At 36.0% G+C, this 12,653-nt stretch overlaps 1 long non-coding RNA gene across 1 annotated transcript; it reads right to left on the minus strand.

Moving 5' to 3' along the window:
* Positions 1-3,038: 3,038 nt before the first annotated feature.
* LOC137028045 (uncharacterized) lies at positions 3,039-8,046 on the minus strand. Its single transcript, XR_010896147.1, has 3 exons — positions 7,899-8,046; positions 7,087-7,563; positions 3,039-5,288 (listed from the first exon to the last, which is right to left on the minus strand). It is a non-coding gene; the product is annotated as an uncharacterized lncRNA (long non-coding RNA).
* Between the last annotated feature and the right edge of the window lie 4,607 nt (positions 8,047-12,653).

A 12,653-nucleotide genomic window follows, 5' to 3' on the forward strand; every position in this document is an offset into this window, starting at 1 on the left:
CTGACGGCCACGTAGTGGCTCCGGGGATTTGGAAATGACGTCCGGTGGAGCGCGGGTACTCCTGACGTGCGATGAATGAGGTGAAGATTCCTGGGAGATGAGGGACTCATCGTCGGAGGAGAAAAGTTGGATTTCAGACATTGCAACGATTTGATTGACCAAATGCTGTAAAACTGGGGACATTCTAAAACGCTTAACGTGAAAAAGGCTTAACGTGGCTTAATGTACTAAGACAGTGATTTTAACAGACCAAACTTACTAAATATCATTATAATAAAGTATGCTATGTGCAAAAAATCAGATGAGCCCAAAATATGATCTTAACGCGTTTTATAACACGTTAAGCTTTTTTCTCCCATAGAAAACCGTTATAAAGAAAGAGCTTAACGTGGCTTAATGTACTAAGACAGTGATTTTAACAGACCAAACTTACTAAATATCATTATAATAAAGTATACTATGTGCAAAAAATCAGATGAGCCCAAAATATGATCTTAACGCGTTTTATAACACGTTAAGCTTTTTTCTCCCATAGAAAACCATTAAAAAGAGCTTAACGTGGCTTAATGTACTAAGACAGTGATTTTAACAGACCAAACTTACTAAATATCATTATAATAAAGTATACTATGTGCAAAAAATCAGATGAGCCCAAAATATGATCTTAACGCGTTTTATAACACGTTAAGCTTTTTCCCCCATAGAAAACCGTTATAAGAAAAAGCTTCATGTGGCTTAATGTACTAAGACAGTGATTTTAACAGTCCAAACTTACTAAATATCATTATAATAAAGTATACTATGTGCAAAAAATCAGATGAGCCCAAAATATGATCTTAACGCGTTTTATAACACGTTAAGCTTTTTTCTCCCATAGAAAACCGTTATAAAGAAAGAGCTTAACGTGGCTTAATGTACTAAGACAGTGATTTTAACAGACCAAACTTACTAAATATAATTATAATAAAGTATACTATATGCAAAAAATCAGATGAGCCCAAAATATGATCTTAACGCGTTTTATAACACGTTAAGCTTTTTTCTCCCATAGAAAACCGTTATAAAGAAAGAGCTTAACGTGGCTTAATGTACTAAGACAGTAAAACGCGTTAAGATCATATTTTGGGCTCATCTGATTTTTTGCACATAGTATACTTTATTATAATGATATTTAGTAAGTTTGGTCTGTTAAAATCACTGTCTTAGTACATTAAGCCACGTTAAGCCTTTTTCACGTTAAGCGTTTTAGAATGTCCCTAAAACGGTCGACTGTGTGACTATATAATAGAGGGCCTATAGACGTCACTTTCCCGCCAAAACGCACTCCCTCAGCTTGACAGAGTGGCAAAAGAACCTGTTGCATGACTGGATTTAATAGGGGAAACTGTGACAACGTGAGTAAAACAAATTATTACACTAAAGGTTGGGCTCGAAAGTGTTCCATATGACATGTCAAAGAAACCTAATCCATGGATATTGACATGCAGTCAGGAATCGTGTTTCCTGACACTTAGCTACGTACTTGATTTCAACGCCGGGGAAACACATAAAGCAAATCTGCCTGTGAACGCTTTATGTAACTACAATATAGGTAGATTTAAATCCGAGTAATCACTTATATCAATGTTATATATTTCGTCATATCGCCTAGCCCTAAAATTTGTATAGCTAGTTTTTGTCAGTGTTCATTTAAAAACTCCCAATTATGCAGAATATAAGATGGTAAATATTTAATTGATGACTTGTCAACACAATATATAACAATACAATATATAGGGTATGATTTTACCCCAAAATCCAACATTTTGACACAAAATGATAACTGCAAAACATGTTTCTTTGCCTGGAGTCCAGCTGTTTCTGTGAATTGCAGTGATCCATTTGCTTCTTTTTTCTGTAGCTTTCAGCAGTCTGTAAAAATATACCTCAGATTTTGTGTCAAAGCTATTTGTACAGTCAGTCGCGAAGCTCTTTCCCGTTTTGGATGTGTTTTGTGTGTTTTTCGCGGCATTCGTGCTGAAAACCAATGCTGCTGCTCAGTCTTTTGGCACTCAGTGGGCGTAACCGCAGTCATAACGGTCGACGGTATTTGCTTTCACTTATGCTGATTGAGTAGATATGCTGATTACTGATTGCTAACAGCTGGTTGAGATGACGTGATTATTAGACAGATTATTTGAACGTTGCTCCTCCCGAATTTTGTTAATGAAACATCAAGCACCATAGGCACTTTGTATAGCAGTGGTTAAGAAACCTCAACTTCAAGATGAAATAAAATGATTTCAAATAAGATAAAAAATGCATTCATAATACTATTTATTTTAATAGAGTTAACTGAAAACAATGTGGTGGGTATTTTGTGCTGCTGTATGGCTAAATTAAAATCTGTTTGGATTTTGCCATAATTGTTTTGACATCATTGAATTTAGCTTAGAGAAATGTGTTGCATTTTGGGGAAAAAAATATTCTACATAGCAGGGAATAAATAGGCATTATGATTTCAAATTAGTGATAAGGGCCAAAAACTGAAGGTGTGAAGAACCTATTGTATCCATTAATGTTATTTTCCCCCATCAGGTCCTGTCAGTGGTATGGCAAACACTCTCTATGTGTGAGTTTAGTCATTAGAAAGTTTATCTCTTGGAATTCACTTGCATAAAAAATACAATTGTCTATACTTTGTGTTAATATTTTACTGGATGTTTTGTCACTTAACAGTTTACATTTACTTTTTACAGTGAGTAAAGGCTAAAATTTAGGCTAAACAAGGACGGCAATAGCAATCATTTTCAACCGTCTGGGGGCTTTTTTTATTGGTCCCCATAAGGAAAGCTTATAAATCATACTAAATTATTGTTATTATTATTATTTTAATCTAAAACTGCAGAACGTTTTCTGTGATGTAGGTAAACCATTACACCAATGTCCTCATAATTATAGGAATGCCAGTGTGTGTGTGTTACAACCCAAATTCCGGAAAAGTTGGGACAATTTTTAAATTTGAATAAAATGAAAACTAAAAGACTTTCAAATCACATGCGCCAATATTTTATTCACAATAGAACATAGATAACATAACAAATGTTTAAACAGAGAAATTTTCCAATTTTATGCACAAAATGAGCTCATTTCAAATTTGATGCCTGCTACAGATTTCAAAATAGTTGTGACGGGGGCAAGTTTACCATGGTGTAGCATTTCCTCCTCTTTTTAAAACAGTTTGAAGACGTCTGGGCATCGAGGTTATGAGTTTCTGGAGTTTTGGTGTTTGGAATTTGGTGCCATTCTTGCCTGATGTAGGTTTCCAGCTGCTGAAGAGTTTGTGGTCATCTTTGACATGTTTTCTGTTTAATGATGCGGCAAATGTTCTCAATAGGTGAAAGATCTGGACTGCAGGCAGGCCAATTCAGCACCCGGACTCTTCTACAAAGTCATGCTGTTGTAATAGCTGCAGTATGTGGTTTTGCATTGTCCTGCTGAAATACACAAGGCCTTCCCAGAAACAGACATTGTCTGGAGACCTTTATATACCTTTCAGCATTCATAGAGCCTTCCAAAACATGCAAGCTGCCCATACCGTATGCACTTATGCACCCCCATACCATCTGAGATGCTGGCTTTTGAACTGAACGCTGATAACACGCTGGAAGGTCTCCCTCCTCTTTAGCCTGGAGGACACAGTGTCCATGATTTCCAACAAGAATGTCAAATTTGGATTCATCTGACCATAGAACACTTTTCCACTTTGAAACAGTCCATTTTAAATGAGCATTGGCCCACAGGACACAACGGCGCTTCTGGACCATGTTCACTGTGGACATCGTTGAACTATATTTGCATGTCACCTAAAACTGCATTCAGATGGTGATTAAGCGAGTTTTGTGGGAGTGTGCACTCTGCTCAAGCGGTCAGTTGCGTGACTGGCATGGTTAAGGGTGCTATTCTGCAGTTTGTCTATGCTGTCTCTGAAGATGTTTGTAATGAAAGTTCTGAGGTTACGATAGTCTCTACATGCCTCATGCAAACACTTATCTGGAACATCAGACCTCTAACCTCAAACCACAATTTGCAGCCTTGATTAAAACTTAAAACTAATTTTTAACTAATAAACTAATAAAACTTTTTTTATCTCATCAATATTCCTAATCTATCAATGAATATTATTATTTACACTGCACTACACCAAAAATACCGTCCTTCATAATATTTCCTCATTCACACAGTGTATAAGTAAAGGTTCTCAACTTTTTTTTAAAGGAGCAGCAACTAAATAACCAGGTAATATTGTTCCTCAGGAAATCTGCTTGTATGACTCCTGAGGAACAATATACTACCTGGCTATTTAGTTTCTGCTCCTATATACAGATAGAGGAACTTTGAATCTATTTTGAGAAGCAGTAAAGCAACCTTTATTGAATTATATTATCTCACTCTTCACCAGGGGTTAAATTAGGCCTGTGGTGTAAATGTGGAAAATTATACTTGTACTTTCAGATACTTTTTAAAAGTTTGATAAAATATGAAATCAGACTCAAAGTTAAATACAGTTCTGTTATTGATTACTCAGTTTTATGATACAGCATTAAGACAAGAAGGAAATTGATGATACATTTACAGTCAAACCTTTCAATGTTTTAAAAATACAATAATTTTAAAAAAAATGTTTTAATTATGTAAATAATAATAAGGCACACTTGTAAGTTATATGAAACATGCTGAATCATTCCTCACTGGCCCTATAGATGAAGCTCCGTACACATTTGTGCCTGGTTTCACAGACAATACTTAAGCCTAGTCCCAGAATAAAATGAATGTTTGAACTGTATTAACTGAAAGTAACCTACATTGACATAAGTCTCAAGATGCACACCAGTTTTTTGAAAAAGTTTTGAAAATGTGTGTAAGCAGTTGAAAAAAACACACAAAAAAACCCTGTAATCTGTCTGTGAAACCAGGCCATCAAAAACTTGAGCAACACTAGCATTTAAAAGAAGACCACCAAATGCCTGCATATTCAAAACATAATGTGTTCATGTTTGTATAATCCTCACCATATATAACTTCCTGCTGTCCTACCATGATATATCTTACTCTTACACTTATGGTCTATAGTATAAGTTATCGTAAGAGGCAACCTTTGCAACTGTGACGGCAAAAACAATGATATAGATGACAAAGATCAACCAGACGAGGAGGCCAAGACCAACGCTGATATGATTAAGGATGCGAGCCATTCTGGAGTTTCTGCTTGCTATTGGTTGGTGTCCAAACGTGTTAGCATCTCGAGTCTGTGAAAGTAAATTACAATAATATAAATTTTTTTGTAAAGAACTTAAATTACATGTTTAAAATAAAATCAAATATCAGACTTTACATGTCAGAATATAAATAAACAATAATAATACACAAACAGCAACAATTAACAGTGTACAACAAAAAAATAAAAATAAATAAAAAATAACAGTATTTGATTTATAGTTATATAACAGAAATCACAAAACATTGTAAAGTTCTTAAACATCAGTTATTGAGTGTGCATTATCAGCCAGTCATCCACCAGCCCAACAGGAATATATAAATAACTGTAATAGATCTAATGGTACATTTAATGAAATTTTACAGAAAAATACTGTTAAATTTACAGTTCCCTTTCGAAAGGGAATTCTACACTGCGTTTGTCTGAAAACAATATCAACTCACGACAATCCTATTGGCCTATAACTTTTTTTTATTACTATGGAAATATGAAATTGTTTTTTAATGAAGTTATAATCTAAAAAAAATATATATATATATCAAAACTGCCAGTAGGTGGCGGTAAATGTATTAATGATTAAAGGCACAATATGTAGGATTTTTGGATTAAAATGTTTATATGTAAATCTTTAAAATATCTATATAAATATCCTATATAGCTCAACAAAGTAAGTATAATAATAAAAATAAATAAATAAATAAAAAAATACATCTATAACGTGATACATTTCAGAGTGAAACTGGATATTCAGTGAAAGATGACGGGCCCAAGCCCTCGCTCCACCCCGCTGGCGTTAGGACCGCTGTGCACGGTGGGCAGTGTTCATTTAAAGTGGGCAAATGTAAAAGAACTACATCAAAATAACTTGAATGACACATTTACTGCAGCCATTAAGATTAAAATAATATGAAAAGAAATATCAGTTTACAATCTCAATCACCATAATGATTTTTTGCACAGCTAAAATTACTGGAGACGAACATCGAAAGCCTTGAACATTCAAAATTAAAATGGCTCTTATTTTAAGAATAAGGTGAATACGCAAGTGCAGTAGTGTGATTGCTACAGGGCATTTTTGTATTTAAACTTCTGTCATGCATAATTTATTATTCATAATTTACATTATTTTGTTATTTTTTACTCGAGAGAGAAAGGATTTATTATAAACTGACAGCAATTCACAAAGTGTTTTTTGTTTCAATACCCACCACACCCTTTCTTTAAAAAAACAAAAGTTATGTGAAGCCACAAAACTGGAAGTTGAAAAAATAGCCTGTATGCTACCAACCTCTCATATTTCACATGCTGTAAATCATCTGAACATTTATCATAAAGAGAGGTTTTCCGAGTAAACTAAATTTTGAGTGAGCAAACATCTTCAGATCTATGTAACCCAACCATGACCGGCTTTTTAAATGTTGAAATGTGGTTGAAATAATATCTGTTGTTGTTCCAACATTAAAACAGCGTGCTATAAAGAGATGTAAAATGGTGAACAAAATACTAAAAATACAAAGATGAAATTTTAAAACAGAGGTTCAAAGAACAATGTTGATTCGAATGGCAAACTCAAAATGAGATTTGAATTTAACCTTGATCCATGATGTTACATGATCATTAAAAATGCAGGCTGTAAACAATAAAGACTTTCTGAAGATTTAAGAAATTCTTTAGATATTTAAACACTCAAATATGAACATTGGTAAAAATTCTAGTATAACCATGGCCTCCTTACTTTGACTGTCTCTAATGACTGTTTCAGTTCCACTTTGATTCCTTTGTATTTAGTTTGAAGAGTAGGCCTATCAAGTGTATGAACCTAAACTTACTGTGATGGAGTAAACAAGAGCAGCCGATCCCAGAGGTAAGCAGCAGCACAGCATGGTAAAGATGGAATAGCACAGGTAATCTGGCAGTGGATTATCCAGTGGAGTGAAGGACACATTAACTGGAGGCTGCACAGTGACCACAGTCTGCCCTGGATATGGCCCTTGGATGCATTGGCCAGGTGCTGCCGGAGCTCCATACTGCTGGGCAGGTTGACCTGAAGTGTTGGGATAGATCTCAGATGGAGGGAATCCATGAGTGGAGTATTGTGGAGGGACCTGCTGCAGTGGAAGTAAAGACTGCCCTCCTTCTGTTGGAGGATTTTTGTGATCCATGTTTCTTGTGGGTTTTTTTTTTCCTGCGCTCCTGAAGGGATAAGAAAGATCTGTACGTCTGTCTCCTGTGTGTAGCAGCTGAAGACTGACCTGTTGCTTGTATCAAGGTCTTCTTTTGGTGACTGGTGGTTTGATTGGGTTGTGCTGTAGGGGGAGGAGTGCTGATTTACTGTTTACTGTGACTTCACTGTCTTATTCAGTTTTGTATTATATTAGGTTTTGAACATAAGTTTCACAGTTTGAAAAGTTTAAAGAAGTGCAAATTAGCCTGTAGGTATATGAGAAAATAATGTAATTTGTAGACACTGAATGTATTTGTCATTTAAATATAGTTTTTAAATGTATTTTGTGCCGAAGCAATGACAAATTATCCCACATAAACTGCTGTTGTGCTCATTGTGTGAAGAATTTGGAAAGAGTGACCTATTCAGAAATGAATACATACACAAAATGAATACAATAAAAAGAAAAAGATATACCTCCTGTCAGCATCCCATATCTGTTCCCACAATGTTATGTTAAGAAGAAAATTGAAAATGAAATCATTGATTTAAATATAAAAATGTTTGCATTGGTTTGTTAGGGTATTTGACAAACACGTTCACTTTTGCTTTTTACAATAGTTTGATTACTGTGAGCGCAAACAGCCTTTGATTTTAGTCAAGAGCTGGTGTTAACTGTCAGAAGCATTGCTTCCACAAATGTGGTAAATCTTGGTTTTCACATCTTGGCTAAGGGTTATTCTCTTGAGACATTTCCACTGTGGTCTGTGATATTTGTAGCTCACTTCTGTATTTGTGCATTTACAGCACAGGTGTTGTCAAACTGATTAAGATGTTTTCTTAATTTGATGGGGGGGGGGGGGGGGTTGCATTCTCTTCAGTTGCAGTGTGTTGAGCTCAGACAGACAGACAGACGATAGATAGATAGATAGATAAAATGAAAAATTATAATGAAATATATATATATATATATATATATATACACACACACACACACACACACACACACAAAATCTCTTTTTAATGTTTTTAATTCTCACCATTTGGCTGCATTTATTTAATCAATATAAAGTAAAAACACTAATATTGTGAAATATTATTACAAAGTAAAAGAACTTATTGTGATGACAAAGCTGAATTTTCAGCGTCATTACTCCTTCAGAAATAATATGCTGATATACTGCTCAGGTAACATTTCTTATTCTTATTATCATCATCATCAAAGTTTTTGCATAATAGACTTTTGTTCAAAAACATTAAAACATTGTACTGTATGTTAATTAAATACGACAGTACAATTTATAATTAAATATTTTCAAAAATGTGGACCTTGATGGGAATATTTACTTTGTACCTGGGGCACGTTCAAGCTCAAACCGGTGCGCAACGTTTTGCTACGTTTTCCGGGTTGAACGACATGTTTGCTGGAAACGGTGTGCATCGGTGTGCAACGGGTTTGAGATGCGTTTTCTCTTGTTTGGTGGGCGTGTCAGAAATGTTTGCCCAATCAGCGGCAAGATGTATATAAACCACGCGGTATTAAAGAGACAGCTCACACAATGAGTATTAATGTAATATAAAAATACTATTTACTGTTGTATTGAGAAGTGACACTTTAATAAAACTTTTCTATATTCCTCTGATTATATAATGGTAAATATTACAATATCAAAGCACAACAATGGTGATCAGCATTAATGATAAGCCTAATTAATACAAACAATAAAAATAATATAGATCAACACAGTCTTAAGAAGTGGATTATCCTTCACCTGAAATGTTTGTCTTTTCATCCTGAAATGCAAGGCAAGTGTTGTATCACAATAATTAGAAGTTTCCACAAATCTTTTCACTGGATTGGGATATATAGCTCTTTTATTCTGAAGGTTAAAGGCAGTGACTAACATCGAGCGTATGTTGCAGTATTAAACACCTATTTATACCGACTTCATCAGGCTCCGAAAATTCTTCAAAAAGAACACAAAGAATGTCCTTCTCAGCTGCCATAGTTGCAACTCTTGCGTCATCACAACGGGGTGTTCAACGCACCTCCGTTTCCGTTTAAAAAACGTTTTGCAACGTTTTGTCAGGGCTGAACCAGTGCCCAAGGAAGTCGACCGGAAGTTGAAGTCGGCCGGGTGCCGCCATCTTGTAGCAGAACTTCACTTGCGTTAGCATCCCCATTGACTCCCATTCATTTTGGCGTCACTTTGACAGTGAATAACTTTACATCTGAGGCGTTTAAAGACTCAATTTGTCCATTATTTATTTCCAAAGATACACAACAATGTATAAAGGGCTCCATTACCTTCTATGTTACATTATGGCCCCGTAGAAAAAGTTTTTGTAAAAATAAGCTAACGATTGCGTCATAACCACTCGACTCTCTGTCGCACAGTAGCAAAATTACTGTACAGACAGGAAGAGAAGCTCGCAGGCAATCGGGGAGATTATCTTAATATGGCGTACTGGCGTTACATTTTAAAATACTATACAAAATAATTATTCAGAATACTTACTCCTGCTCACTCACGCCAAAGAACTCCCCGCTCAAGCTCGCCGTCTCTGCAAGATTAACGATGGCAGTTTGCATGCACAGCTACTAGAAGATTTACATCTGCCAGACAGGTTGCGGACGTCATCAAGCTTAGTTTGAGTCTGCGCGTCAGAAGCGGAAGTGCTAAAAATGGGCTTCACTTGACTCAATTGAGTTCCAATGGGGTCGCTGTGTCCATTTCTTTTACTATCTATGGGCTGAATGCAGCCCAGGGGTGCGTTTCCCAAAGCGAACTATGGTCGCAAGTTCCGTCGTTACCAATAGAGTTCAATGGGACTTACGACCATGGTTCACCAACGATGCTTTCGGGAAACGCACCCCTGGTTGTTTCCATCCACGTTCACTAATCACCTAGACCTGTCCCTCATCATCAGCCCCTTGTTAGCCTCTGGTATATAACAAAGTCTCTTTATAGTCTCTGGTATTTAAACCCCAGTGTTTAATGTGTTTCTTGTCTAGTCTTGTTCTTACATGGATGTCTGCTATAAAATAAGATGGCAGACTCATTTGCACTAAGAATATACTCTTGTTATTAATTACTGAAAATGTAATTCAATAATTAATACAAGTCAATGTACTGTTCTTTCATGTTAAATTTAGCTGGCCAGTCAAAGCTTTCAATGTTTTTTTTAAACATAATAATCATAAACATAACAAATATGTTTTAAGAATAATGTTACATTGACCCAATAACATTTAAAAAGCAGAGAACCAAATCTGTTTGTAATCTGCATCCAAACATGACAGCTCTAACAGCTGTTACCTCTAAACTTCACAAACTGTAAGATAATAAGCAATACAAGGAAGACAAGCGCAGCAGCAAGGCTGACATGATGATTCATCCTCCGAAGGCAGAATTTTTATTTTTCCGGATGCAGCCAGAGTCTGCAAAGTATCACGAGATGAGAGATGGCATTAAATTTCCTCATGTCTCAAAGCACATAACATTAAAATAATAATGAACATAACTTACAGAGCTCTTACTTGTACCAACTGACTGCTGCAGATTCATTTTGGCATTGATAGTGTAGAAACGCATAAAATTGAGTCTTAGGAGTCAATTAGATGCTATTTACACTATGTGAATATAGCAATATAGCCTATTCTATTTACACTAATGCCTGGCTCACACTACAGGAGTTTTAGGCCGATTTATGCCCGATTTTCCCCTCCCGAGAATCTGAGAAAAAAAATCTCGGTTTCGATGTTCGGCGCAGATTATCTGGTAATGTGAGACGTTCACAGATAAAATCTTGCACCTCCTGATCTGATCTCACACAAATCGGGCTCACCCCGATCATATCAAACATGTTGATATTTATCGGGATGAGCAAGATTGTAATAACATCAGTACTGTCACAATAGACAATAGGAAACAAGTATACGACGCGACGGAAGTGACAGACATTTCGAAATGGCCGCGAAACCAAGCTCAAGGAATCTACAATGTAAAAGGTGACACTAGCGCTTTTGAACTACAGTAGGCAGGCATTATTATAACGGAAAACATTCTAGCACACTACAATAGTAATAAAAGGTCAATTTTACCTCCATTTCTCGCTGAAGAACTGACAATCCATGTTGAGCCCGTCTCCTCAACCATTTTTTCATCCACACTCATTTATTCTTCCGCTTTTGTGTTTTCTCACAACAAACGATTATTATTGCTACAGCAAGTTTCCGTGTTTCAGTATCCATTTTGTTTACATCCGCTTTCGATCTGCTGCGTAGATCACGTGACGCGCTTCCTCTGGCAGATAATCTTAATAACATTTTGTAGTGTGTGATGCTCCGCGAATTTCAAATCTTGTAGTGTGGGCATGTTTAAGATTTGAGGGAAGAAAATCTGCAAAGATTCTCCTGAAGTGTGTGCTGCAACCAGATTTTACAATCGGATAGGATTTTAAAACTCCTGTAGTGTGAGCCAGGCATAAGTGACAATAGCAGCATTTTCTCAGCGATATGCTATTTACACTAGCTGAAAATAGTGACAGATTCTATTTACACCATGTAAAAATATCAGTTCTCTCTAATAAGAGTAAATAGTAATTAGATGCTATCTATACTTTATATTGGCAGATACTATTTGCACCTCAGTGTTTTTGTACATTACATTTTGTACACTTGTACGTTCGCAGTTTATTTCCATTATTTTCATTTTTATTGAAAGTAAATGCACGCTTGGCAAAATGCGGATTCGAACCCGTATTGATCGCGTTACAAGCCAAGCCTGCGAGCCTTACTCGCTACTGCAGTGCCACTGAATTCATTGAATACTGTGCGTCTTTTTTAAAACTTGAGTGCCCAACCAGACATTGGTGGGCGGAGCTAGTGTAATAGTATTTGTTAACAAGGGACTCTATTGGCACTTTTTCTTCAACTGCTTACACACTTTTTCAAAACTTTGCCGCGCGCGCACACACACACACACACACACACACTAAGTCTCAGCTTCATTGCTTGACTCCTTACTTGGAGCTCATCAAGTAAATCTTTCAAAATAAAAGATGTGTCACACTGTGTATGAAGTAAAGCATAAGTAAGAATCTCATTCTGTGGCTCCTCCACTGTTGAAATAAAGAACAACACTAGACGTTGCAGAAGCACGTTGTGTTACTACATGAGACATAACATTTTGAACTTCTTGACTTTTGCACACTATAGGATTAAAACCA

The sequence above is a fragment of the Chanodichthys erythropterus genome, chromosome 2 (genome assembly GCF_024489055.1).
Source record: "Chanodichthys erythropterus isolate Z2021 chromosome 2, ASM2448905v1, whole genome shotgun sequence".
Classification (NCBI taxonomy): Eukaryota; Metazoa; Chordata; class Actinopteri; order Cypriniformes; family Xenocyprididae; genus Chanodichthys; species Chanodichthys erythropterus.